Source organism: Aegilops tauschii, chromosome 4, assembly GCF_002575655.3.
Source record: "Aegilops tauschii subsp. strangulata cultivar AL8/78 chromosome 4, Aet v6.0, whole genome shotgun sequence".
In the NCBI taxonomy this organism is placed as follows: Eukaryota; Viridiplantae; Streptophyta; class Magnoliopsida; order Poales; family Poaceae; genus Aegilops; species Aegilops tauschii.
The window spans coordinates 411696932-411723946 of NC_053038.3; positions in this window are offsets into that span (position 1 = coordinate 411696932).

The window sequence follows — 27015 nt, forward strand, 5'->3', positions numbered from 1 at the left end:
GGCGCGAGGAAGTGCTGTGTCGGTCTGTCCAGCGGCGGCTAGGTTAGGAGGGAACCAGACTGGAGGCTGGAGCGAATGAATTGGGATTTTTCCTGCTGTCAATCGATATGGGAGGCGCTCGTTTGGGCCGCGAGCCTGCTATAGGGCCTGCCTTGCACTTATGTTATTGGCCCATCCAAATTGAAACATTTTTCTTCATTTTTTACATTGCCTGCTCGTGCGTTGGGACGAACAAAACTAGCGTGGGCCAACCTGGACGACTCAAACTAGGTGCACACTTTCCAGCCACCTAAGGCGGCCGCCCATACCAGCCCCTATGGTGGCGTCGCCCCTTTTTGCGTGTATGATTGGATAGTGAAAAACATTCCAGTGGCGCTTTTGATTTACCCACAGAATGGTTGAATTGCTTGTTTCTATGAAATGAGTTCGCCAATAATGTGAAGGATGCCAGTCTTTTCATCCTATTGTAGATTGCTTAGATCTCGATATGCCAAAAGTAATCACATGAAATATACAGCAAAAGCCAATGTGATGTGTTTGGTTACAACTAGTCTGACTACACGTCCTCATATAACATATCAAGGACGCACCATCTTACCAGATTAACCATTCGACTTACCCATGCAGTGTGGGAAGAAAGAAGTATTGTGACTGCGTATCCAAGCAATTGATGCCATGGACTCCTTCGTACAACCTTGTAAGCGAAAAAGAAGTTGCAGTGTGCCTGTACAAAGAACTAGCGTAAGTTCAGTTACCTGCTTCTCGGAATTTTAGTTAGCCACTTATTGCAAAATTGTTCAATTACGTTGCTTGGCTTAATTTTGTTTGCTACCGATTACATAATGGCACAACCTGTTAATCATATTGTAGACTGCGCCTATCTATGTGTTTGATACTTATTGTTAAGAATTACCTGTTTGCCTTAACTTAAATATCTACTTGTTTGTTTAACTGCTTTGCTGCTGCAACAGCGGGTTACAATGATGTTAATAACTACTTTTCAGCATCCAAATGAAACTCTTTAATTCCTTGTTTGTTTAACTGGTTTGCTGTTATAACTCCCAGTTGAGATGTTTTGCTAACTTCAACTTTTCTGAATCCAATCGGAACTTTAATGGCAAAACAGGTTAGCCCAAGATCAAAGAGCGAGGTCCCCATGGACGTTGCATCATCCCACAGCAGTGGCACCGGCCCAATCGTGCATTATGAATTGCCAACTGCTGATGCTCTAGAGGCTAAAATAGTGGTAGAAAGAGATTCTGCTTCTGCACTTAGAGATGAAGTTGACATGTTGAGGAAGCAAACAACACAATCACAAGCAGTACTCAAGACAACCATTAAATATTTGGTGGATTTCAAAACGAAGCAAGCAGAGACTGACCAGATTGTTAAGGTCCTGAAGGAAAAAAGGAAATTAAATTCCTACTTGGTAAATCATAGGTGAAATGTTCTTTCCATAGTTGAATAACCTTTGTGTTGTCTGTTCATGTAATCAATCAAACCATTTGTTTTAGAGATCATGTAATAATTGTTTTTTTGTTTTTTGGTTTGTAATTTTATTTGAGCACATGTCTGTATCAATTGATAAGACTCGGAGACATTTCATTTGGATTGCTGTGCCAGACCTACAAATATGCCAATCGGGCTGAATGTGGATTCAGCAATAGTAGTAGTATAGATGGACCATAAGTGGCACGCATTGGAAAGGGCCAAGATGCTGGCTAAAAAAAGGATGCTGTTGTAGCCCAAAAAAGAGTACAGCGGCCTGGCTTATGTATGTTAGTTGATATTATTGATCCATATACTCTATAAGTGTTTATATGTCTATTAGTTCTCGACATTCTTGGTTGATTGACTCGGTATTTGAATCTTGATACATTGCTTGTGTACATATCTAAATGGGAGTACACATTATGCTGCGTGTGACATTTGACTTGGACATGAAGTGTTCCAAATATTCGAATTCACCTTAAACTGGATTCTAGTTTCTGAATTTGAGTATCGGCATTTGTAAACCATATTCATATATGACAGTGGGATACATCTTTGTCGTCCTTTTGAAGATATATAAAAACACATAGAACGATTTATAAAGATTCATATAGGAATACAAAATGGATTCGAATTTAGTTGCCAGGGTAAACGTGGATGCTTATTGTCCCAAAATTCAAAAGAAGTAGTAAAATGTCCACTCCCACATCGGCTGCCTGAAGCCAAGTGTTTGGGAGATGGAAATTACTGTCTACCCATTACACGGACAATCCATCGGCCCGATTTCCACTTCTCTAAATAGGGGTAGGTTAGTAACTTCAATTAGACGTGACACGACCGGCTCTGAGCCCATTCTGACACGGTGGGCGTCAAACATGGGCGGCAAAACTCATTTCATTCAAGCTCGTCCGAAAGACCTCTGTTTCTCCCTCCATTCCCCATTCATACACGATGGGCGGCAAAACAAACTCGACTCGTCCGAAATCGATGTAGGCAAATATTTTCAATAGGGGCAGGTTTGTAACTTCACTCAGACGTGACACAACCGCCCTACCTGTCAGCCCCGTTCATACACCATGGGCGCCAAACATGGGCGCCAACCACCCTCTCCTCGCCCGAAATCGCTGTGGGCAAATATTGGCGAGATGCGAGATTATCGTCCTATCCCCAACCGACGAGACGTCCAAATTTTGAACGGGGGCTAAGTTCATAACTTTCCCATATTTCAGACAGGCGCGTCCCAAAAACATGGTTCCCCGTACCTCTCCCTCCATTTTCCCATTCATACACCGTCCGCGCTAGAACACCCCATCCCCACACCAGCCTCCGTCCGCCACCCCATCCATCGCCGCCGTCCTCCACCACATCCATCGCCACCGTCCTCCACCATGCCGGAGCGCCTACCAAGACCGCGTCGTCCACTGCTAGAGATGGACGTTTCTCATCCACGGCGATGGACCAATAGCCTTGCATCGCGTCCTCTCGCTTCATCGGCGCCGTCGTCCTCTTTGCCGGGGCCGCTCACACGACCTTCTCTTCCACCACAACGGGACTTATCCCCCGATGCACCCATCTACTGTCGCAGATCTGCTTCAATGCCACCGACAGCCATCGCACCCCCGATGCCTACACGGCGCCGCAAGAGAGGTGGTACTTCATATCTCCTCAACTTTTTGATCTCAACCAGAAAATAGATCTTAACTTGGTTACTCTACTTTCTTTTCAGCTCTTAGAATTTAGTTCTTAGTTCGAAGCAAACAATGGATGCTAAATATCATTTCTCTGGTTTGCAGCTTCAAATCTGCCATGGCACAGCCATAATACGGTTTAATTGATCATGCTTAGGGTTTAATTGATCATGTTGGTTCCGTGGTGGTTTCTTTAATAGAAATCGGAGGGGAAACCCTCTTTTGCTAAAAAAATATGCTTAGAGTTTCCCCCTTTTATGATCACTATACGATCAGAATACGTGCTTCGTGTCATAATAACACTGCTCCACCTATCAAGCTAAACAAGCTTAGTTGTTCAAATACGAATATGATATTATTAAAACAGAGTTGTTTAATTGGTCAGCTAAATGTTCCTAAATTAGTTTCGAAAATGCATGTTCGCCGCTCAGGTGTGTATCTCTACAGGGTGCCCACGGTGGGCCGGCCCACCCTGGGATTTTGGGTCGTCCCAGGCCCCGATTCCCCTTTGTTCTGCTGCGCGCTTTCGATCTCTACTCGCTCCCAGCCGCCTGCCTCGCCGGCGACTTGCCGTCCCCGGACGGCATGACTCTAGGAGGAGACGCCGGACTAACAGGAGGCCAGGGGCCGCTCGCCCAACAGCGTCACCACTGCCCGGGCGCGCCGCCGCGCCTACCTTCCCAGTCCGTTCAGGGCTCATGCGTGCAACACCCACCAAGCCAACCCAATTTATCCTGAGATACGTCCTCAACACTCAGCAGCCACTCCTCATCACCCATTTTCTAATTGATTCATTACTCATTAGGCAGGACTGTCATTAGGGTTTGTTGTGTGCTCAGTGCTACCTACACTTAATGGTTCAGATGTATTTCGGTAATCTTTAGTACCTCTAAAGTTCACAGGGTTTTCAAAATTCCGGCCCTCGGAACCGAAACTAGTCATTTTGGATTGTTGGTCGTAGTGACATTGACCCAGATTACTACTGCAAGCCAGGTTTGTTGACAATTTTACTTGTCTTTCTTACTCATTCGATATAATATCCAATTATTCACGTCGATTAGTTGCAAACAATAAGTGCTAGACAAACTTCTTCATTCAGATTTTGGACGGTCTCTTACTGCAGTTACAATTCTGCATACTTGTCCTAGTAAGCTCACAAGTAAATGATTGATTCACTACATCTATGCTTGCCTTGTCATATTTGTTGTCAATATTCTTTTAGGGTGGACCACCCTGTTTCTAAATACTGGAACCGTAGACATGAGTGAATAGTATTTCTCTATGTGATCTCTTCCATCATGTGTGGGTAACGAACACTGCATTGTATAGAAAGAAAGTGTCATTTCCAGCTTTTACATAGGTTTCGATCTTTTACATGGAATACAATCTGCCTACTTGCTTTGTGTCGCACTACCAACACTCCACCCTTGAAGCTAAACATTACGCCACTCATAATTGCTTAGTTTATTTGTTCAAATACGAATTTCATATGATTCTAATGTTCCTACTTCAGTTTTGAAATGTGTGCCTGCCTGTTATAGAGACGTAAGGGGTTTGTATTTCTGTGTGTGGTCTGGTCAGCACGGTTGGGGAGGTGAACTTTGCATATGCAGGGGTTTATAGGGAGACACTCTCCGAGTTGAATCCGCAATGCATTCCATAGATAATCTGACTACTTTTTATGTTTTCATGAATCTCAGATTCTGAACAGCATCATAATGATTATGAGCTTGCGCGCATGAAAAGAATAAAGTAGAACAATGCCATGGCTGTCAAACTTGGCATTAAGGGACTGAAATCAAGTCTGGATGCAATGCAATGCAAACGCTCTCCACCTATAGATTCATGCTCAGAATATGATCCTAACAGTGATTCTGAGCTAGAGGGAGACCTAAGTCAATGTAGCTCCCTAGTGGAGGAGTCAGAGGAAGATGCCCTATCTTATTCACCCATCAAGGTACTTGCTCTAACTTTCCAAGGTTACATTACTCGCACATATCTTGCAACTGATGCTTTGCATTGCTTCTACTTTGTTGAACTGCCATTAGCTTAGTTTACACATCGTGTATGTGAATACGCCCTGCCTATCCATTTTCAGTACATATTCCATCTGTCATCACACCATATTTATCCATTCAAATGTTGTTCTTGTGTATCAGACGTTCAAAAGGAAGAGGGCGATTGCTGATCGTGGAGGAGCACAAGCAAAGTATTTGGAAAAGGTAGTGGCACCTGATAAATCAAATAGCCCATTAGGTGTAGTTGCAATATCACCTGACCCACAAAATACCCCAACTCTAGCAGACTCTAGCCCTACTACACTGGTCATTTCTGATGCCCCAACTCAGCAGACCCCAACTGCAGCAAACAGTATGATTATGCCAGTTGACATAGCACCAGCTGTACGACGCAAAACCCCCATTCCAACAAAGAGTACACCAAATCCAGTTGCCAAATCCCTTTTCGAACCAGAGAGAGCCCCAATTGCAGCAAATAGGACCCCTGTTCCATTTCTTCCCAATTTAGAAGACGAAGCTTATGTTGTTGTCAGGAACTTTGTGCGCATCTTTCCTTCATGGAAAGATTATACCGCAGACACAGAACAATTTCCAGTCTTCCTCCGCAACTTACGCGTAAGTAATGTACTAATGTTATTCATGGTCATTACTGCATATGTTTCTGCTGACAGAAGACGCAAGATTTCATTCTTTTAAATAGGCGAGGAGCAAACTGGATTGTGATGACGAGCAAGGGTTGGTTGCGCTTTTCAAGCACTCGTTGATGAAGTATCGTTCCTACCTGAGGCAAGCGCACTTCGATGGCAAGCCTCTGAACAAAATTTCTGTAAAGTCTCCGGTGCTACATTTATCCGGCGGTGACTGGAATAATCTTGTTACACATTGGTCTCGGCTGCAGCGTAAGGTACTGTCTATGATATCACATCACAATTTGAACTACATTTCTGCATTTGCCTTAATGTCTCACTTGTACGAAAACTGTTAGCAGAAGAACATTCGTTCTCAAGGGACCATAGAATCTCGCAACTATACTGCACACTGCATTGCTCTTGTGAGTACCTCTTGCCCTGTATGACCATACTTACTTTCATAGTTGTTTGATTATGTAGCATCACTCCACATGTTAGCCTCGTAATCTTCCATTTGGTGGACATTATAAGATCCGTATGGACTCTTACATAAATTTAGAATCAACCCAATGCTTTTGAAGAGGTTTAGCTCTGCAGTCCTCTTGTAAGGACTGAACGTGGTCTATCACTGTACTTACATTAACAGCTACTCCCTCCGTCCCATAATATAAGAACGTTTTGTACAGTACACCAGTGTTCAAAACACTCTTGTATTATGGGAAGAGGGATTGGTTCATTTGTTAGCATTCTGCATCTTATCTCCCTCGCCCACCATTTACTAAAAAAGATTAGATCTATATTTAATCTTACCAACAAGTAGAATACACAGACAATGCCAGTGCAGAAGTGTAGCCCATTGCTCTTGTCAGTACATTTTGTCCTGTAACGCTTGTACTTCCAGGGATTGGTAGTTGATTATGTAGCATCAATCTGCATCTTATCTTCATTATCCTCTATCCCTTCCAGTATTATCATATCTATAATTACTCTCTACAAAATGTAGAGTACAGGCAATGCTTATGAAGAAGATTCTGTGCTGAAATTCTTGAGTTATCCTTCCCTTGACATGGAGAAGGGCATTATAAAGCCGGTGTTAACTGTTAATGTAAGTCAGTCCTTCTAAAGCCTTTATCCTCAATTGCTGTTTAATTTGCTCATACTCCCTATCGTTTACTGCTGTTTAGTTTGCTGTTTCTACCAAAATGCATGTTCGTAAGAACCGTAAGTTCTAAGTTTTACTTGTAAAACCAAATTCCTTATTCATACCATGCACATTACTTAATACTCCCTATATGTATGCTTGTTTTTGTGGATCTATAATCCAGTGTGTGGTGAAGCAGCCCACGTTTGCACCTTGTCATCTCCTGTTTTATCTTACTGATGTGGCTGATGATATGAACAACATGCCATGCACATTATCCAAAACAGATACAATGATTTTCTTTGCCCTTCATCTATGTTTGTTATGTTGACATGGTAATCCAGTAGTGTGGTGAAGCTCCTCGCATTATGAACAATGCCAAATTATGCTATTGATATTTTGAACTTACTCTTTATTTTCTAATTCGAAATTGGATAGAATTGACAGAACAGTTATCATCTTTGTTTATACACGTGCAAAACCTGTCATCTCTCTACTTTATTTCAGGGTGATATGCCTGATGGCATGCACAAGTCTGCTGAAGGCTGTGAGACAAACCCAACATATATTGCAGCAAAGAAGGCAAAACATCTTGAAGATAGCGAGACAACCCCAAAGTCTTGTCTTGATGCAGTGTTCAAGTTACTTGAGACTAATAGTCAGACAAGCTCACAGAATTCGTTGTCTGAATTAGTTTGACTTCTTCAGTCCCAAGTTCTAGCAGAAAGGCATTCTGCAACTCAACTTCGACTTGAAGTCCTATCTCTAAGAAAGATGCGGAGAACACCAATGAGAACCTCATCGCTAAACAGCTACACCTGGAAGCTATGACCGACATGCTAGGCCGGTCTCACAGCCTTGCTCAGCAGCTTGCGCAGCAGTTCCCCCGCAAGGCTAACCTTTCTTGAACTGTCTTGGAAGTGGTCTCGGTTCAGTATTATTTTGTTACGCTGCAATGGTGCCCAGTTTTTGTAATCTGCTTCTTCGTTGCGCTTTATGATCACTGGTGGCGAACTTTGATGCCCAGTGGATGTAATATGTGTAATAGCCGTGATAGCCTAGCATAAGTTGCTTGCTTATTTATTTCCTTGTTGTCTTGTTTATTTGCTTGCTTGTAGTCAGTGCAGTTCTTTTTCCGCGGTTTGCTAGTGGCTGCAATAACCTATTTTTTAAAACTAGGCCACAATAACCATGGGCTAATATTTACTGTAGTTACACTGGGCCTCCTACGGGCCGTAGAAACAGTGGGCCTTCTACGGGCCGTAGAAACAGCAGGCCTTCTACGGGCCGTAGAAACAATGGGCCTTCTACGGGCCGCATCATCAATGGGCCTTATACGGGCCGTATGATCGATTGGCCAAACATGGGCCAATAACAGGCCGCATTATGGCCATAAACGGGCTAGAGTTGGAATCGTCCGTTCATGGGCCGACCATAACGGGCCATCGTTAATAGGCCGTATTTGATGACGCTATGAAAACGGCCCAACGTATTAACGGACCACAAACGGGCCGACTGTAACCACGGGCTGAATTTGGCCCACAAGCAGAAAATGACAGTAACGGGCCGTAAGTAAACGAATGCTGGAAATGAGCCCAAGAATAAATGGGCTCTGAGAAGGCCGAAAGATAACATGGGCTGGAAACGGCCCAACGGAATAACGGGCCGTTAATGGGTATAAAGTGATACACTGTTCATTATGGGCCAGTTTCACCACGGGCCGTTAATGGGTGTAAAGTGATACACTGTTCATTACGAGCCAGTTTCACCACGGGCCGTTAATAGGCCAAGAGTTACATAGGGCCTCATATGGGCCGAAAGACGTCATGGGCCATACATGGGCCAGAAGTGAAAACAGGCTGGAATCATATTGGATGGCCCAGATGACACTACTGGGCCTAGTTTGGATAGGGCGTAACGGGCCTTGGGTTAGCGGGATGTAAATGGGCTATATGCGAACAGGCCGTTAACAGGCTTTCCATGGGCTGGCCCGCCACCTTTTGACCAAGTCAAACGGGCCGGCCTTTTCACAGGAATGGGCCTCTGTTGGGCCGTGCCACGTGTCGACGTATCATAGGCGCCTTCTGTCCAATGAGTGGATGACATCTGTCCCAACGATGAGCCGACACGTGTTTCCTCCAGCCAATGATGATTTTACACGTGAAAAATCCCCATTGGTCGGGGCTGCTAACGGGTTATTGTATCCAAAACCCGACCCGATAGCTTAACAGCGTTCCGTTACGGTGGATGCCACGTGTCGGTCACCCTTGACGAAAGCACTTCTGTGACGCGCGATTTATCGTCATGGAAGTGGACACTTCTGTGATGATAATTTTGGCAATGTCATGGAACACTTCTACGACGGCACAGGTATGACTATCTTGATTCTGTCATAAATTTGTCATGGATGTACATGGATGACAAAAAACGCGACCTACTGTGACAAACACGTATCATCACGGAAGTGTATTTTTTTTGTAGTGCTCCGAACCGTATGGAGGGCATCATGCTGGAGATAGAACTGCTCACAAGGTATTGCAATCTGGATTTTATTGGCCTATTCTCTTCAAGGATGCTCGTAAGTATGTCTCATCTTGTGATGAATGCCAAAGAATAGGTAATATTGGTAAGCGTCAAGAAATGCCTATGAACTATTCTCTTGCTGTTGAACCATTTGATGTTTGGGGATTTGATTACATGGGACCTTTTCCTTCCTCTAATGGGTATACACATATTTTGGTTGTTGTTGATGATGTTACTAAATGGGTAGAAGCTATTCCAACTAGTAGTGCTAATCACAACACCTCTATTAAAATGCTTAAGGAAGTTATTTTCCCAAGGTTTGGAGTCCCTAGATATTTAATGACTGATGGTGGTTCACACTTTATTCATGGTGCTTTCCGTAAGATGCTTGCTAAGTATGATGTTAACCATAGAATTGCATCACCCTATCATCCTCAGTCTAGTGGTCAAGTTGATCTTAGCAATAGAGAAATAAAATTGATTTTGCAAAAGACTTTCAATAGGTCTAGGAAGAATTGGTCTAAGAAATTAGATGATGCACTTTGGGCTTATAGAACCGCATATAAAAATCCTATGGGTATGTCTCCTTATTAAATGGTTTATGGAAAAGCTTGTCATTTACCTCTTGAGTTAGAACATAAAGCATATTGGGCAGTTAAAGAACTCAATTATGATTTCAAACTTGCGGGTGAAAATAGGTTATTTGATATAAGTTCATTAGATGAATGGAGAACCCAAGCTTATGAAAATGCAAAGTTATTCAAAGAAAAAGTTAAAAGATGGCATGACAAAAGAATTCAAAAACGTGAGTTTAAAGTCGGAGAATATGTTCTTTTGTACAACTCTCGTTTTAGATTATTTGCAGGCAAACTCCTCTCGAAATGGGAAGGCCCATATGTCATTGAGGAGGTTTACCAGTCCGGTGCCATCAAAATAAATAATTCCGAAGGTACGAACCCGAAGGTTGTCAATGGACAACGAATAAAGCATTATATCTCAGGTACGCCTATTAATGTTGAAAGCAATATTATCCAAACTTTGAAACCGGAAGAGTACATAAAAGAGTCCTTCCGAAACACTCTAGAATCGTCAAAATAAGGAGGTACGTGATACGGTAAGTAAACGGACTCCGAAAAATCTGCAAAAATATTTTTGTCAGTTTTGGAATAATTTAGAATTTTGGGAATAAAGAAACTTCTAGGAAGCGTCCCCTGGTGGGCATAATACACCAGGGCGCGCCAGGCTTGCCTGGCGCGCCCAGGTGGGTTGTGCCCACCTGGGACACCTCCCGTACTCCGTTTTTCTTCCATATGCTTGTCCTGCAAAATAAAAATTCTCTATATACTTCCTGAAACTTTTAACCACCGTATTGTGGAGAAAATCCTCTGTTCTCTTTTCTTGCTGTTTCCGGTCAGATTTATCAAGCTAAGCATCATGCCTTCCTGCTCCTCCAACAATATGGAAGAAGATGCTTGGCTGATGAACATCGAGACGAAGCTGAAGGAAGCAAAGGGCAAATTACCATCTTCATCACCACCATCACCTTCTTCACCACCAAATGAGAACTAAGTATCAGGTATGGGCACTCCCCTTGGCTTCCGCCAAGCTTGGGGGAGGTGCCCTGGTATCATATCATCCCACTATCTTTTTACTTTTACTTATTTTAGTTCAATCTTTTGCTTAGATGAATAAAGTTTAGTTCGATCTTTTCTTTCTCTGGAAGTTTGCTTAGTGATCTATTGTTATAATCATGTGCAAGTTATATAATGAAGCTAGTTTGATTTTTTACTTTCTTTACTATCATGTTGCAAATAAAGAAAAGAATAAGAAAGAAAGAAAAAGAAACAAGAAAGAAAGAAATAAAGAAAGGATAGAGATAATGAAAAGATTATATACTAATCCCATGGTAGGTGATAGCACTACATAAGGAAAAGTATAAGTAAGAAAATTTTATTAGAGATTGACAAACATAGCATTATGTCGATGATGCAACTCATGAAAGAATTAATAAGGGAAGGGAAGATTCACATATAAATATACTATCCTAGAAATCTTTTGTGATTGTGAGCCCTCATCAAAATATTATATGCCAAAATTGTTGATGTTGGACAAGGAAGACAACGTAATGGTTTATGTATGTTTATATTCACATAGAAGTCATATTGTCATAGATCCTTTAACTTGTAATGCTTGCCCCTATCTTTGCTAGCCAAAAACTCCACACTAAGTAGAGATACTACTTGTGCATCCAAAAACCCTTAAACCCAAACCTTTTTTAAGTGTCCACCATACCTACCTAGGGATTGAAAAAGATCCCTCAAGTAAGTTGTCATCGGTGCAAAAAGGCAATAAAAATTGCTTCTAAATATGTAAGATCATTTAGTGTAAGAGAAAATTGAGCGTTGTACGAACTTGGATGACAAAGAATAAAAAGCGACAGACTGCATAATAAAGGTTGTCATCTTAAGGGGAAATACAACGTGATGTTCCCTTGCACTAAGGATTGAGTATGCAAACAAATAAGCGCATGGCAACCTCTGCTTCCCTCTGCGAAGGGCCTATCTTTTTCTTATATGTATTTACTTTTATGCAAAGAGTCAAAGTTTTCCTTCTATTCCTTTTTATTTATTATTTTGGCAAGCATCATGTGGTGAGGAAAGATCTAGGCACATATGTCCAGTTGAATATAGATAGCATGAGTTATTATTGTTGACATCACCCATGAGGTGAGTAAGTTGGGAGGCGAAACTATAAGCCCCTATCTTTCTATGTGTCTGGTTGAAACATTTTGCTCATGGGTACAAGATGAGTGTTAGCAATCATAAAACACTATATGATGGTTGAGTATGTGGACTTGCTTAAGAGCTCCGGTACGTGACCCTTCCTGAAAAGATGATGAATTGTAGTTGCAAAGTTGACTGAGAACATAGTTTGTTGGTTTCAAATTTGTTGTTGTTATAATAATCAACATGATGCTTCTATGTCCGTATTCTGTTTTTATCGACACCTCTCTCTCAAAGCATGTGGACATGTTTCTCGATTTCAGTTTTCGCTTGAGGACAAGAGAGGTCTAACCTTGGGGGAGTTGATACGTCCATTTTGCATCATGTTTTCTTGCTGTTATTTACAAAGTTTTTATCCATAATAATGCTTTTTGGAGTAATTCTAATGCCTTTTCTCTCATAATTTGCAAGGTACACACCAAGAGGGAGAATTCTGCAGCTGGAAATCTGGACCTGAAAAAGCTACGTCAGGCCACCTATTCTGCACAACTCCAAATGGGCTGAAACTTCAACGGAGATTTTTTATAGAATATGTAAGAAATATTGGAGCCAAAAAGTACCATAGGGGGGCCACCAGGTGGGCACAACCCACCTGGGCGCACCAGGCCCCCCTGGCGCGCCCTGGTGTATTGTGCCCTCCTCGGCCCACCTCCGGTGCCCATCTTCTGGTATATAAGTGGTTTTGACCTAGAAAAAATAAGAATAATACTTTCGGGACGGAGCGCCGCCATCTCGAGGCGGAACTTGGGCAGGAGCACTTTTGCCCCAGCGGAGCGATTCTGCCGGGGGAACTTCCCTCCCGGAGGGGGAAATCATCGTCATCATCATCACCAACAACTCTCCCATCTTGGGGAGGGCAATCTCTGTCGGCGTCCTGGGAACGGGGGTACCCAGACTTGCCTGCCTGCGGCCCAGGGCGTGGCTCATCCAGCGGCCTGGTATGGCCCATATTCATCAACAACCACTCAAGACCCTCGCGAGGGGCCAAGCCTCACGAGGCGGACGACGCAAGACCTCCTCAGGGGCAGCCTCCCTAGGCTGGCTCCCGAGGAGTGGAGATATAAACGCAAGGGGCACCTCGCGATAGGCCTGGGCATTCGGTATAAACCGAATTTTCGGTTATTAAAATTTGGTATTTATTGAATTTCGGTTAACAAAAATACAAACCGAAAATGGCATAAAATTTCCAAACACCGAAAATTCAGTTAACCACTAATTCGGTTCGGTATTCAGTATATACCGAGCACACCGAAAAGCTAGTTCACGGGCGTGCGTGCCTGCTAATCCGTCCCGCCTAGGCTCCTTATATAGCAGATCTCTTCGTCCCATTCTGCCCAGCCACGCGAGGTGGGACTAAACAAGTAAACAGGCATACAGACGTTGTATATGCACGGCTGCACGCAGGCTATAGTTTCTTTAGGGCTGCAAGCAGGTTACATTGGCCGCACACTTCCCCTAAAAGGCCACAAAAAGGTATGGGCCTTGCTTGCATGCACGTGCTTAACTCAGCCCAAGGAAGTGACGTCCTTGTCTCGCGCTAGCCAGCCTCGAAGTACTTTGTTTTTTGCGACGTGCGCTCCGAGAGCAGCTCGTTCGATATTTTCTGATCCATGTTCGGTTTTTCTTTTGGTTAACTACGCCACCACCAAACCGACCAAAGTAACTTCGGTTAGCACAAGCAAAAACCGAATTTACTTGTATTATCATAAAAAACCGACAATTCGGTTCTTACGATTCCGGCTTCGGTTCGGTCTTCGGTCGCTCGGTTTTTATGCCCACCCTACCTCGCGAGGTGCTCGTGACGTGAGCCATGACGACCAAGGGCAGGCGAGCGCCAGCGGGCGCAGAGTACTCGTTGCCTCTTTGGTGCTAAAGGGGCAAGCGCAGACAAGGAGTCCCGAGGCACCAAGACCAGCAGGACAGTAGGACGGAGGTCACCACGGAGCCCACGACGGCGTCACCACCAGAGCCTTTGGCAGGCGAAGACCACCTTTTGTCAGGATAACTTGTACTAGTTGCCCCCCTTCAAACTGGCCGTTGTGGGATCCCTTCCCGCCTAATATTTGGGAAGAGGACCCGAGCCTCTATAAATAGGACTAGCCACCACCCTAGCAGGGGGGGTCATTCGGACCATCATGAGCACACAAGCTCTCCAAGCTCGAGAACACCTCTCCTCAGGAGGCTGTTCTTCCCTTGTACTTGTTCATCCTCAGCCTGCAAGGCAATCCACCACACCACACTGGAGTAGGGTATTACACCGCAACGGTGGCCCGAACCAGTATAAACCCTTGTGTCCCTTGTTCTTTGGGTTCGGCGAGTTAGGCCTTGAGATCGTTGCGAGAGCGAGCTAGATATAGATAGAGAGATCTTCGTGCGCACCCAAGTGTTCGAACCTCAAGGGTTTGCCGGAACCCATAATCTGACATTTGGCGCGCCAGGTAGGGGTGCGCCGAAGCCTCTCCTTCGTCAGCTAATCCGCCGACACCCCGCGGTGCCGATGTGCGGCGACCCAAGGACCGACACCGACCATTGGGCATCTTGTCCCGTCAGGGCAGCACCGTCCGCCCAAGAAGACCTCAACTCCGTGATACATCTCCGTCATATCTACTTTTCCAAACACTTTTGCCCTTGTTTTGGACTCTAACTTCCATGATTTGAATGGAACTAACCTGGACTGACGCTGTTTTTAGCAGACTTTCCATGGTGTTATTTATGTGCTGAAACAAAAGTTCTCGGAATGACCTGAAACTCCACGGAACATCTTTTTGGAAAATATTAAAAATACTGCAAGAAGAATCCATGTCAGGAGGCCCACACCCTATCCACGAGGGTGGGGGGCGCGCCCCCTGCCTCGTGGGCCCCCTGACGCTCCACTGACCTCAACTCCAACTCCATATATTCACTTTCGGGGAGAAAAAAATTAGAGAAGAATTCATCGCGTTTTACGATACGGAGCCGCCGCCAAGCCCTAAAACCTCTCGGGAGGGCTGATCTGGAGTCCGTTCGGGGCTCCGGAGAGGGGAATCCGTCGCCATCGTCATCATCAACCATCCTCCATCACCAATTTCATGATGCTCACCGTCGTGCGTGAGTAATTCCATCGTAGGCTTGCTGGACGGTGATGGGTTGGATGAGATCTATCATGTAATCGAGTTAGTTTTGTTAGGGTTTGATCCCTAGTATCCACTATGTTCTGAGATTGATGTTGCTATGACTTTGCTATGCTTAATGCTTGTCACTAGGGCCCGAGTGCCATGATTTCAGATCTGAACCTATTATATTTTCATGAATATATGTGAGTTCTTGATCCTATCTTGCAAGTCTATAGTCACCTACTATGTGTTATGATTCGGCAACCCCGAAGTGACAATAATCGGGACCACTCCCGGTGATGACCGTAGTTTGAGGAGTTCATGTATTCACTATGTGTTAATGCTTTGGTCCGGTACTCTATTAAAAGGAGGCCTTAATATCCCTTAGTTTCCATTAGGACCCCGCTGCCACGGGAGGGTAGGACAAAAGATGTCATGCAAGTTCTTTTCCATAAGCACGTATGACTATATTCGGAATACATGCCTACATTACGTTGATGAATTGGAGCTAGTTCTGTGTCACCCTATGTTATGACTGTTACATGATGAACCGCATCCGGCATAATTTTCCATCACCGATCCAATGCCTACGAGCTTTTCACATATTGTTCTCCGCTTATTTACTTTTCCGTTGCTACTGTTACAATCACTACAAAACCCAAAAATATTACTTTTGCTACTGTTACCGTTACTTCCATATTACTTTGCTACTAAATACTTTGCTGCAGATACTAAGTTATCCAGGTGTGGTTGAATTGACAACTCAACTGCTAATACTTGAGAATATTCTTTGGTCCCCTTGTGTCGAATCAATAAATTTGGGTTGAATACTCTACCCTCGAAAACTGTTGCGATCCCCTATACTTGTGGGTTATCAAGACTATTTTTTGGCGCCGTTGCCGGGGAGCATAGCTCTATTCTTTGAGTCACTTGGGATTTATATCTGCTGGTCACTATGAAGAACTGAAAGATGCTAAGACAAAAATTTATCCCTCAACTACGAGGGGAGGTAAGGAACTGCCATCTAGCTCTGCACATGATTCACCTTCTGTTTTGAGTAAGCTTGCGACAGCTAAACCTGCTTCTGCTATTCATTCTGATATGTCGCATGTTATTGATGATGCCACTTCTGCTATGCATGATACTTATGATGAAACTACTTCTATGCTTGATACTACTGTGCCACTTGGTGAATTTCTTGATGAACAACTTGCTAGGGCTAGAGAGAATGAAATTATTGAAACCGATAATATTGAAGATAGTGATGATGAAGACTCTCCCCCTAATAAATATGAATTGCCCGCTGTTCCTGAGGGCTATGTTTTGGATGAAGAATCTGCTAGAGCCATTCTTGCTTGCAATGATAGAAGTGATCTTAAGAAATTATTAGCTAAATGGAAGCAGCGATCTCTTAATGCTAGAATGAAACCTGACCCTGCTTTTGCTACTTCACCTATCTGTGTTACTGATAAGGATTATGAATTCTTTGTTGATCCTGATATAATTACTTTGGTTGAATCTGATCCTTTTTATGGCTATGAATCTGAAACTGTTGTGGCACATCTTACTAAATTAAATGATATAGCCACCCTGTTCACTAATGATGAGAGAACTCACTACCTTTATATCCTTAAAATATTTCCGTTCTCATTAAAGGGTGATGCTAAGATATGGTTTAATTCTCTTGATCCTGGTTGTGTGTGTAGTCCCCAGGATATGATTTATTACTTCTTTGCTAAATATTTCCCTGCTCATAAGAAATAAGCTGCTTTAAGGTACATATATAATTTTGTGCAAATTGAAGAAGAGAGTCTCCCACAAGCTTGGGGGAGGCTTCTCCAATTGCTTAATGCTTTGCTTGATCATCCTCTTAAGAAAAATGAAATACTCGATATCTTTTATAATGGACTAACCGATGCTTCCAGAGATTACCTGGATAGTTGTGTTGGTTCTGTTTTCAGGGAAAGAACACCGGATGAAGCTGAAATTCTATTGAATAATATGTTGACAAATGAAAATAATTGGACACTTCCTGAGCCAACTCCTGAGCCTATTCCTAAACCAACTCCGAAGAAGAGGGGTGTTCTATTTCTCAGTCCTGAAGATATGCAAGAGGCAAAGAAATCTATGAAAGAAAAGGGTATTAAAGCTGAAGATGTTAAGAATTTACCTCCTATTGAAGAAATACATGGTCTTAATTTACCGCCTGTTGAAGAAACATATGATCTTAATCCATCACCTATTGAAGAAACTCATGGTCTTGATAACTCGACACAGGTAGTAAAGGTAAATTCTCTCTATAGATATGATAAAGCTGAAATCCCTCCTACTAAGTTTGCTAGCCAATGTTTGGATGAGTTTGATAACTTTATGGTTAGGTAAGAAGATTTTAATGCTTATTTTGGTAGACAATTAAAACAAAATGCTTATATGATTGAACACTTGGGTGATTATATGTCTAGAGTTAAAGGTGAACTTAAACTCATTACTAAACATGCTTCTATGGTTACCACTCAAGTAGAACAAGTACTTCAAGCTCAAAATGATTTGCTTAATGAATTGAATAGTAAGAATAATGATTTTGCTATTAGAGTGGCTACTAGAACTAGTAAAATGACTCAGGAACCTTTGTATCCTGAAGGCCATCCTAAGAGAATTGAGCAAGATTCTCAGAGAAATAATATTGATGCACCTAGCTCTTCTAAAAAGAAGAAAAAGAAAAATGATAGGACTTTGCCTGCTTCTAGTGAACCTATTGCGGAAACACCTGAGAATCCAAATGATATTTCTATTTCTGATGCTGAAACACAATCTAGTAATGAACATGAACCTAATGAGAATGTTAATGATAATGTTCATAATGATGCTCAACCTAGTAATGATAATGATGTAGAAATTGAACCTGCTGTTGATCTTGATAACCCACAATCAAAGAATCAACGTTATGATAAGAGAGACTTTGTTGCTAGGAAACATGGTAAAGAAAGGGAGCCATGGGTTCAGAAACCCATGCCTTTTCCTCCCAAACCATCCAAGAAAAAGGATGATGAGGATTTTGAGCGCTTTGCTGAAATGATTAGACCTATCTTTTTGCGTATGCGTTTGACTGATATGCTCAAAATGAATCCTTATGCTAAGTATATGAAAGAAATTGTCACTAATAAAAGAAAGATACTGGAAGCTGAAATTTCCACCATGCTTGCTAATTATACTTTTAAGGGTGGAATACCAAAGAAACTAGGAGATCCAGGGGTACCAACTATACCATGCTCCATTAAAAGAAACTATGTTAAAACTGCTTTATGTGATCTTGGAGCCGGTGTTAGTGTTATGCCTCTCTCTTTATATCGTAGACTTGATTTGAATAAGTTGACACCTACTGAAATATCTTTGCAAATGGCTGATAAATCAACTGCTATACATGTCGGTATTTGTGAGGATGTGCCTGTTGTGGTTGCAAACGTTACTATTTTAACGGACTTTGTTATTCTTGATATTCCTGAGGACGATAGTATGTCTATTATTCTTGGAAGACCTTTTTTGAATACTGCAGGGGCTGTTATTGATTGCAACGAAGGCAATGTCACTTTTCATGTTAATGGTAATGAGCATACGGTACACTTTCCGAGGAAACAACCTCAAGTTCATAGTATCAACTCTATTGGAAAAACTCCATCAATTATTTTTGGAGGTTTTGAATTTCCTCTTCCTACTATCAAGAAGAAATATGATATTCTTATTATTGGGGATGTGCATATCCCCGTTGAGGTAACATAGTGTTATTCGAAATTTCTCCGGTTCCATGTTATTCAGAATGAGTTTGTTAACAAGACTTGATCAACCTTGTTAGTGGATTCCTTTTGATGAGCATGAGATGGATGAAACTAGAAGCACAACCTTCTATACCCTCCTTTTCTTTCTGTTATTTAGTTGAAATAAAGTAAAAATAGTATTTTTCTGTCTGTTTCTTGAATTATCTGTGCAATATAAAAATACCCCGAAAATAAATGTTCTCCAAATGCCCTAAAAATGGAATATGATTTTTTCTGGAATATTTGAGAATATCTGGCACTGAGAACACAGCAGGGGGAGCAAGCACCTGGCCACGAGGGTCTAGGGCGCGCCCACCCCTACAGGGCACGCCCCCTGCCTCGTGGGCCCACGGTGGCTCGCCTCCACTTATTCCTGCACCCACACACTTCTTCTTCCTCCCAAAAAAATCACCATCCAGCTCAAGCACGAGTTCTAGCTCATTTTGCTGCGATTTTCAATCTCCTTGCTCAAAGCACCTCTCACAAAACTGCTTGGGGAGATTGTTCCTTGGTATGTGACTCCTCCATTGGTCCAATTAGTTTTTGTTCTAGTGCTTTATTCATTGCAAATTTGTGCTGCCTAGGTGACCATGTTCTTGAGCTTGCATGTCAAATTTATATGGTTCCAAGTAGTTCTAATGCTTGATATAGGCTCTAGGCACTTGTAGGAGTAGTTGCTATCAATCTTGTTGAGCTTGGTTCACTTTTGTTTTGAAGTTACTAAAAATTTCAGAAATTTTTCAGAGGAAGAAATATGCTTAGGAAAATGTTCCATGGTGGTCCTTCAAGGAAGCAAGGACCCAGGCTTGCAATGCGCGATGCCGATGATGAGCCACCAAGGGACGCTCCAGTGCGGCCTTGTGAATGGCCTTCAGAAAACTTTATGGATCGAGCGGGAATCAAGGAAGAATTTAACGCATATTTGCGTAATGCTGATCTTGTGAGCTTCGAGGCAGAAAAGTGCCGCCAGTACCACTATCTCACTAGTTCCTTTGTGAGGAGGTTTGAATTTTCATCTTCACGTAATTCTCCAACTGTCCTGTTTGATCTTTATGAAAAATCTTATACGATGGACTTAGAGGATTTTACCACTGCTTGCAAACTTCCACAATGGGGTAGTGCTAGTGAACCTCGCAAATCCGAATTTAGAAATGTTCTTGCTAGTATAACTGTGGGGGAATCTAGAGATATAGCACAAGCTACCATAGGGAGCATTCATTTTCCTGCTATACATTATTTTGCTCTCTTCATAGGTAGGTGCATAAATGGTAAAGATGAAGCATGTCACATGTGTGTCCCTGACCTCAGTATTCTTAGGAGTGCTGTGTTAGGAGACAAATCTTATAATTTGGGAGCCATTGTTGCACATAGGTTGCATCATAATAGATTTAATGGAGATTTCTTTGGAGGAATTTATGCAACCCGCTTAGCTAATTTTCTTGGTGTGGACATACGTGAGGATGATATTGAGTTGCCTCCTACTTATTTAGACTTTAATGCTATGGTTCACCACCAGTTTGTCGAGAGGAATGAATCACCTCTCCGGTATCGCTTAATCATTGACAGACGTCGTGCTGTCCGTATTACTCTCCCTGCTCCTGCCTTCTTTGATTATCAGGCAAAAGGAAGACATTTCATTACCAGAGAGGAGGCAGATGAGTACGAGAGGAGGGCGGAGGCAGCTTGCCGCCACGCTGCAGCTTAGGAGGCAATAACTGTCGCAGCGCAGTACGACCGCGGCTACAACTGTGGATATCCGCCAGGCCATCCGTGGCAATAAACCAACTTAGGCCAAAAGCCTAAGCTTGGGGGAGTACGTATCTCTCACCGACATTACATTTATGTTCACACACCCATTGCTAGATTTCGGTGCTCATACTCTTTCACTGTAATATCCTTGCTAGTTTATTTTCTTTTTCTTGCTTTCTTCTTGTGTGTTTGATAAACCTTAAGAAAAACCAAAAAAATTAGTGTAGCTCTTAGTTAGTTTACTTTTCTTACTGTAGTAGTAATAACTAAAAAGAAAACCCAAAAATATTTCCTGTTCTTCTTTTGCTTGTTGGGAGCTTTCCCGTGTAAATAGTTTTTATTTCTTTTCTTTCCTTTGGGGGTCGATAGGAGAAGATCATGATTAAATTGTTGAAGTGGCTCTTATATGGATTATTGTTGATTTAACCAAGAGCCCATATTGCCTTGTCTTCTCCTGTTTATTGAATGCTCGCAGATTCCAGCTTAGTCCAATGCACGTGCACTCTTATTATTTTCACATCGTTCGGTCGTGCAAGTGAAAGGAAATTATGACGATATATGATGGACTGACTGAGATGAGAGAAGCTGGTATGAACTCGACCTCTGTTGTTTTTGTAAATATGATTAGTTCATCATTCCTGATTCAGCCTATTATGAATAAACATGTTTGCAATGACAATTAGAGATCATAGTTGCTTATGCCATGCTTGATTAGCTATGAGTTATAATGGTTTACCTTGCGTGCCAACATGCTATTAAAATGGTTGTGATGTGGTATAGTGGGGTGGTATCCTCCTTTGAATTATTTAAGTGACTCGACTTGGCACATGTTCACACATGTAGTTGAAACAAATCAACATAGCCTTCACGATATTTATGTTCATGGTGGATTATATCCTACTCATGCTCGTACTCAATGTCTATTAATTTTAATGCATGTTCATGACTGTTGTCGCTCTCTAGTTGGTCGTTTCCCAGTCTTTTGCTAGCCTTCACTTGTACTAAGCGGGAATACTGCTTGTGCATCCGATCCCTTAAACCCCAAAGTTATTCCATATGAGTCCACTATACCTTCCTATATGCGGTATCTACCTTCCGTTCCAAGTAAATTTGTATGTGCCAAACTCTAAACCTTCAAATGAAATTCTGTTTTGTATGCTCGAATAGCTCATGTATCAACTAGGGCTGTCCGTATCTTCCATGCTAGGCGGGTTATTCTCAAGAGGAGTGGACTCCGCTCCTCATTCACGAGAAAATGGCTGGTCACCGGGATGCCCAGTCCCATGCTTTATGGAAATCAAATCAAAATAATTGCAAACAAAACTCCCCCTGGGACTGTTGTTAGTTGGAGGCACTCGTTGTTTCGAGCAAGCCATGTATTGATGCTTGTTGGTGGAGGGGGGGTATAAACTTTACCATTCTATTTGGGAACCGCCTATAATGTGTGTAGCATGGAAGATATCGCCATCTCTTGGTTGTTATGTTGACAATGAAAGTATACAGCTCAAAATATTATTTATCTCTATTTCAAAATCGAGCTCTGGCACCTCTACAAATCCCTGCTTCCCTCTGCGAAGGGCATATTTATTTACTTTCATGTTGAGTCACCACCCTCTTATTAAAAAGCACTAGCTGGAGAGCACTGCTGTCATTTGCATCCATTACTATTAATTTATATTGGGTATGACTATGACTGGATCTCTTTTACCATGAATTACAATGTCTAGTCAGTCCTTGATCTTTAAAGGTGCTCTGCATTTATGTTTTGCGGTCTCAAAAAGGGCTAGCGAGATACCATCTTATTATATCATATCATGATTGTTTTGAGAAAGTGTTGCCATCCGAGATTTATTATTATTGCTCGCTAGTTGATTATGCCATTGACATGAGTAAACATGAGACCTAAGAGTTATTGCGAATGTGGTGTCATAATCTTTGCTGAAAACCTGAATGCTGGCTTTACATATTTACAACAACAAGAGCAAACAGAGTTTGTAAAAGTTTTTCTTTATCACTTTCAGTTTATCAACTGAATTGCTTGAGGACAAGCAAAGGTTTAAGCTTGGGGGAGTTGATACGTCTCCGTCGTATCTACTTTTCCAAACACTTTCACCCTTGTTTTGGACTCTAACTTGCATGATTTGAATGGAACTAACCCGGACTGACGCTGTTTTCAGCAGACTTTCCATGGTGTTATTTATGTGCAGAAACAAAAGTTCTCGGAATGACCTGAAAGTCCACGGAACATCTTTTTGGAAAATATTAAAAATACTAGAAGAAGAATCCACGTCAGGGAGCCCACACCCTGTCCACGAGGGTGGGGGCGCACCTGCCCCCTGGGCGCGCCCCTGCCTCGTGGGCCCCCTGACGCTCCACCGACCTCAACTCCAACTCCATATATTCACTTTCGGGGAGAAAAAAATCAGAGAGAAGGATTCATCGCGTTTTACGATATGGAGCCGCCGCCAAGCCCTAAATCCTCTTGGGAGGGCTGATCTGGAGTCCGTTCGGGGCTCCGGAGAGGGGAATCCGTCGCCATCATCATCATCAACTATCCTCCATCACCAATTTCATGATGCTCACCGCCGTGCGTGAGTAATTCCAGCATAGGCTTGCTGGACGGTGATGGGTTGGATGAGATCTATCATGTAATCGAGTTAGTTCTTAGGGTTTGATCCCTAGTATCCACTATGTTCTGAGATTGATGTTGCTATGACTTTGCTATGCTTAATGCTTGTCACTAGGGCCCGAGTGCCATGATTTCAGATCTGAACCTATTATGTTTTCATGAATATATGTGAGTTCTTTATCCTATCTTGCAAGTCTATAGTCACCTACTATGTGTTATGATTCGGCAACCCCGAAGTGACAATAATCGGGACCACTCCCGGTGATGACCGTAGTTTGAGGAGTTCATGTATTCACTATGTGTTAATGCTTTGGTCCGGTACTCTATTAAAAGGAGGCCTTAATATCCCTTAGTTTCCATTAGGACCCCGCTGCCACGGGAGGGTAGGACAAAAGATGTCATGCAAGTTCTTTTCCATAAGCACGTATGACTATATTCGGAATACATGCCTACATTACATTGATGAATTGGAGCTAGTTCTGTGTCACCCTATGTTATGACCATTACATGATGAACCGCATCCGGCATAATTTTCCATCACCGATCCGATGCCTACGAGCTTTTCACATATTGTTCTTCGCTTATTTACTTTTCCGTTGCTACTGTTACAATCACTACAAAACCCAAAAATATTACTTTTGCTACTGTTACCGTTACTTCCATATTACTTTGCTACTAAATACTTTGCTGCAGATACTAAGTTATCCAGGTGTGGTTGAATTGACAACTCAACTGCTAATACTTGAGAATATTCTTTGGCTCCCCTTGTGTCGAATCAATAAATTTGGGTTGAATACTCTACCCTCGAAAACTGTTGCGATCCCCTATACTTGTGGGTTATCACTCCGCACTCCAGGCGGCCCGTGCACCGCCGAACACCGCGGGGCGTGGGCGGCGCGGTCTGGCACCTTCCACCCTCACATCGTGGCGCGCACAGGCCGCCGCAAGGGCCTCAAGCTACGTAGCAGCGACGGCGCCACACACCCGACGGGAATAAGCAAACATGCGAGCCGCGCTCATAGTGGCGCGGGAGCTGCTGCAGTGCCGGCTGGCGGAGAGCGGCCGCGATGCATTGCTGAAGCACGTCGCTGAGCTATTGGACGCCGCAACCAGGGGTACGCCGCCTTTCCGCTCCTTACCTACGCCTCAAGTTGTGGCCAGATCGCATGGTGGGCCTTCTCGCGCCCGCGTGCTCCCACGTGCACCATAAGGGTTCATCGGCGTCGGCATGGCCAACGGTGCCGGGCACCCGGCCGCACCTGTGCTTCCCCCAGCGGGCGTAGGTACGGATGTTGCCCATTCGCGACCCCAGCGGTATGCCACCCTACCACCACCAGGGCGTCGCGCTGGGGCCGGCGGCGTGGAGCGCGGGGCGTCTCGGCGGGGGTTCCGGGGCGGCGGCTCCGGAAGCCTATAGCCCTGCATGGTGGATCGAGAATACACGCCAGAGGATGACCCCGGCTAGTTCCTCGAGCCAGGTTGGGAAGAGGAGATGCTGGAAGTTGAGGCCTTCGAGGAACCACCCAGGAGCCTCACCGACCCCGCCAACGACAACAACCGCAGGGTACCGCTAATCTCTCAGGAGCAGTCTTACGCTAACCATGGGTCGCAGCTAGACCAGGTCACAGTGGTGGACGGCGACCCCAGCGCGGCAACCTCGCTTCAACCAGGGGAAGCGCACTGGCGGCTGCGCGGGAGGGGCCTGGAGCGAGGCCCCTCTCTGCGTCGCACGGAGCAAGGCGTCGCCCGGAGGTAGGTCCTCTGTCGGGGAGGCACGGACGAGCCTTCCCCCCGGCAGAGGGCCCGTGGTCGCCGAGGGCGCCGCTAGCGTCCCCTTTGCCCCTTGGCATCGTCCTGGTTTTCGGACGCCCCAACGGTGGTCGAGGGCCGCGCAAGGCGGGGCTCTCGTCTGGCGATATGAAGCAAGGCTCACGCCTGTGAAGGTCTCCGCCCGTGACACTCTCACGTATTAATGAGTGGGGCTGTACACGCCCCGGAGTCTCCGGAGAGCCTCCCTCAGGCCTCGGGGGCTCCCGCCCACGTCCTAGTGGAAGCACCATGCTCCGCGTTGGCCGTCGACACTGTCCCCCAATGACTATGCTCACGGCCTGTGAAAGCACTTAGCTCCGCATTGGTGGGAAGACAAGAATACTAGCTAGGTGCTGGATGCGGCCATTTGCTTTCAACCCCTCTTTTCTGTAGCTCGGTTTGCCGCCTTTTCAGATTTGAACTTGAAATTGTATTTTCGCTGACAAGTGCGGGGGGGCGTCTTTTTATCGTTGCATTGGTTTCTTGAATTTTATGGTCCTGCGCCTAGTTTTTAAGGACTGCGCCTGCTACCCCTCCCTCACGAGCACCTTGCGAGCGGGGGCTGGGTGGGGCATGCGTGCGCTTCCTGCCGCGCTCAGGCGCTTGCTTCTCGCGAGGCCCTCTTGGGCGGACTAGCAGGCTCCTCAGGAGCCCAACACCTTGCGGGCCCGCAAAGGACTCCCCTCGGGGTAAATACACACCGGCAACCATAAGACCAGTCCGAGGTCTATCGGGACTGAGGTAAGTTGCTACAACAAGCTCACAAAAGAACTTAAGGACTCATAAAATCAAGCTTTAAGTCTGGCTCAAGGAATAAAACAATAGTTTGATTACATGAGGGGCTCCCCCTCCCCAAAAATGCTCTTACATCTTGAAGGGCCATGCCCAAGCTTTTGCGTGCAGGTTTAAAAAAAAGGAGCACAGGCCTAATCGGACATGTCGCTCGCAGCGTCTTCCGAATCGTTCCTGGACGCGCTGCTGGCACCATCGTCGTCGCCTGCGTCGCCTCCGCGATCGTCAACCGCATCGCCTTCGTCCGCCACGACCACCACCGCGTCGTCCTCGGAGGCGAAGGCTCTGACCAGAGCATCCACATTATCGTCCACCCAGCGCGCCAGGTTGTCCCGGATAGCCCCGGGCACTGGGGCAATGGCGGCGTCGAAATCGAAGTTGGGGTCGGCATTTTGAAGATGGCTGAAGACGCGGGAGAATGCGCGCCCAAGGAGGCCTCGGCTCTTTTCGTCCACGAGCTCGCAAGCCCTCTCGGCCCGGTTCTCTAGGCGCGTCATGACATCGGTGAAGAAGCGAAGGTGGCTGGCATAGTCCTTGGCATGGGGGTGAGGGGCGTGCTCGTCGCAGATGACGCCTAGCACCTGATTGGCCCTCGTCCTGAGGTCCCGGAGCATGGGAGTGTGCTCGCGCAGTAACGTCAGCCGGCGGAGCGCCTCTTCCCTGCTCTGCTGCGCGAAGGACTCGGTGTTGGTAACTCACCGCTGAAGCGGGAGCAGCTCAGCACGGGCGGAGGCCAACTCCGCCTGAATGGAGATCAGGGCCATAGAGGCGGCCTTCTCATGCTGCTCCACCTCATTCAGCTTCGACCGGAGGGCAGCGGTTCTACCCTCAGCTTCGTCTTCCAAGAGCTTCAACTTTA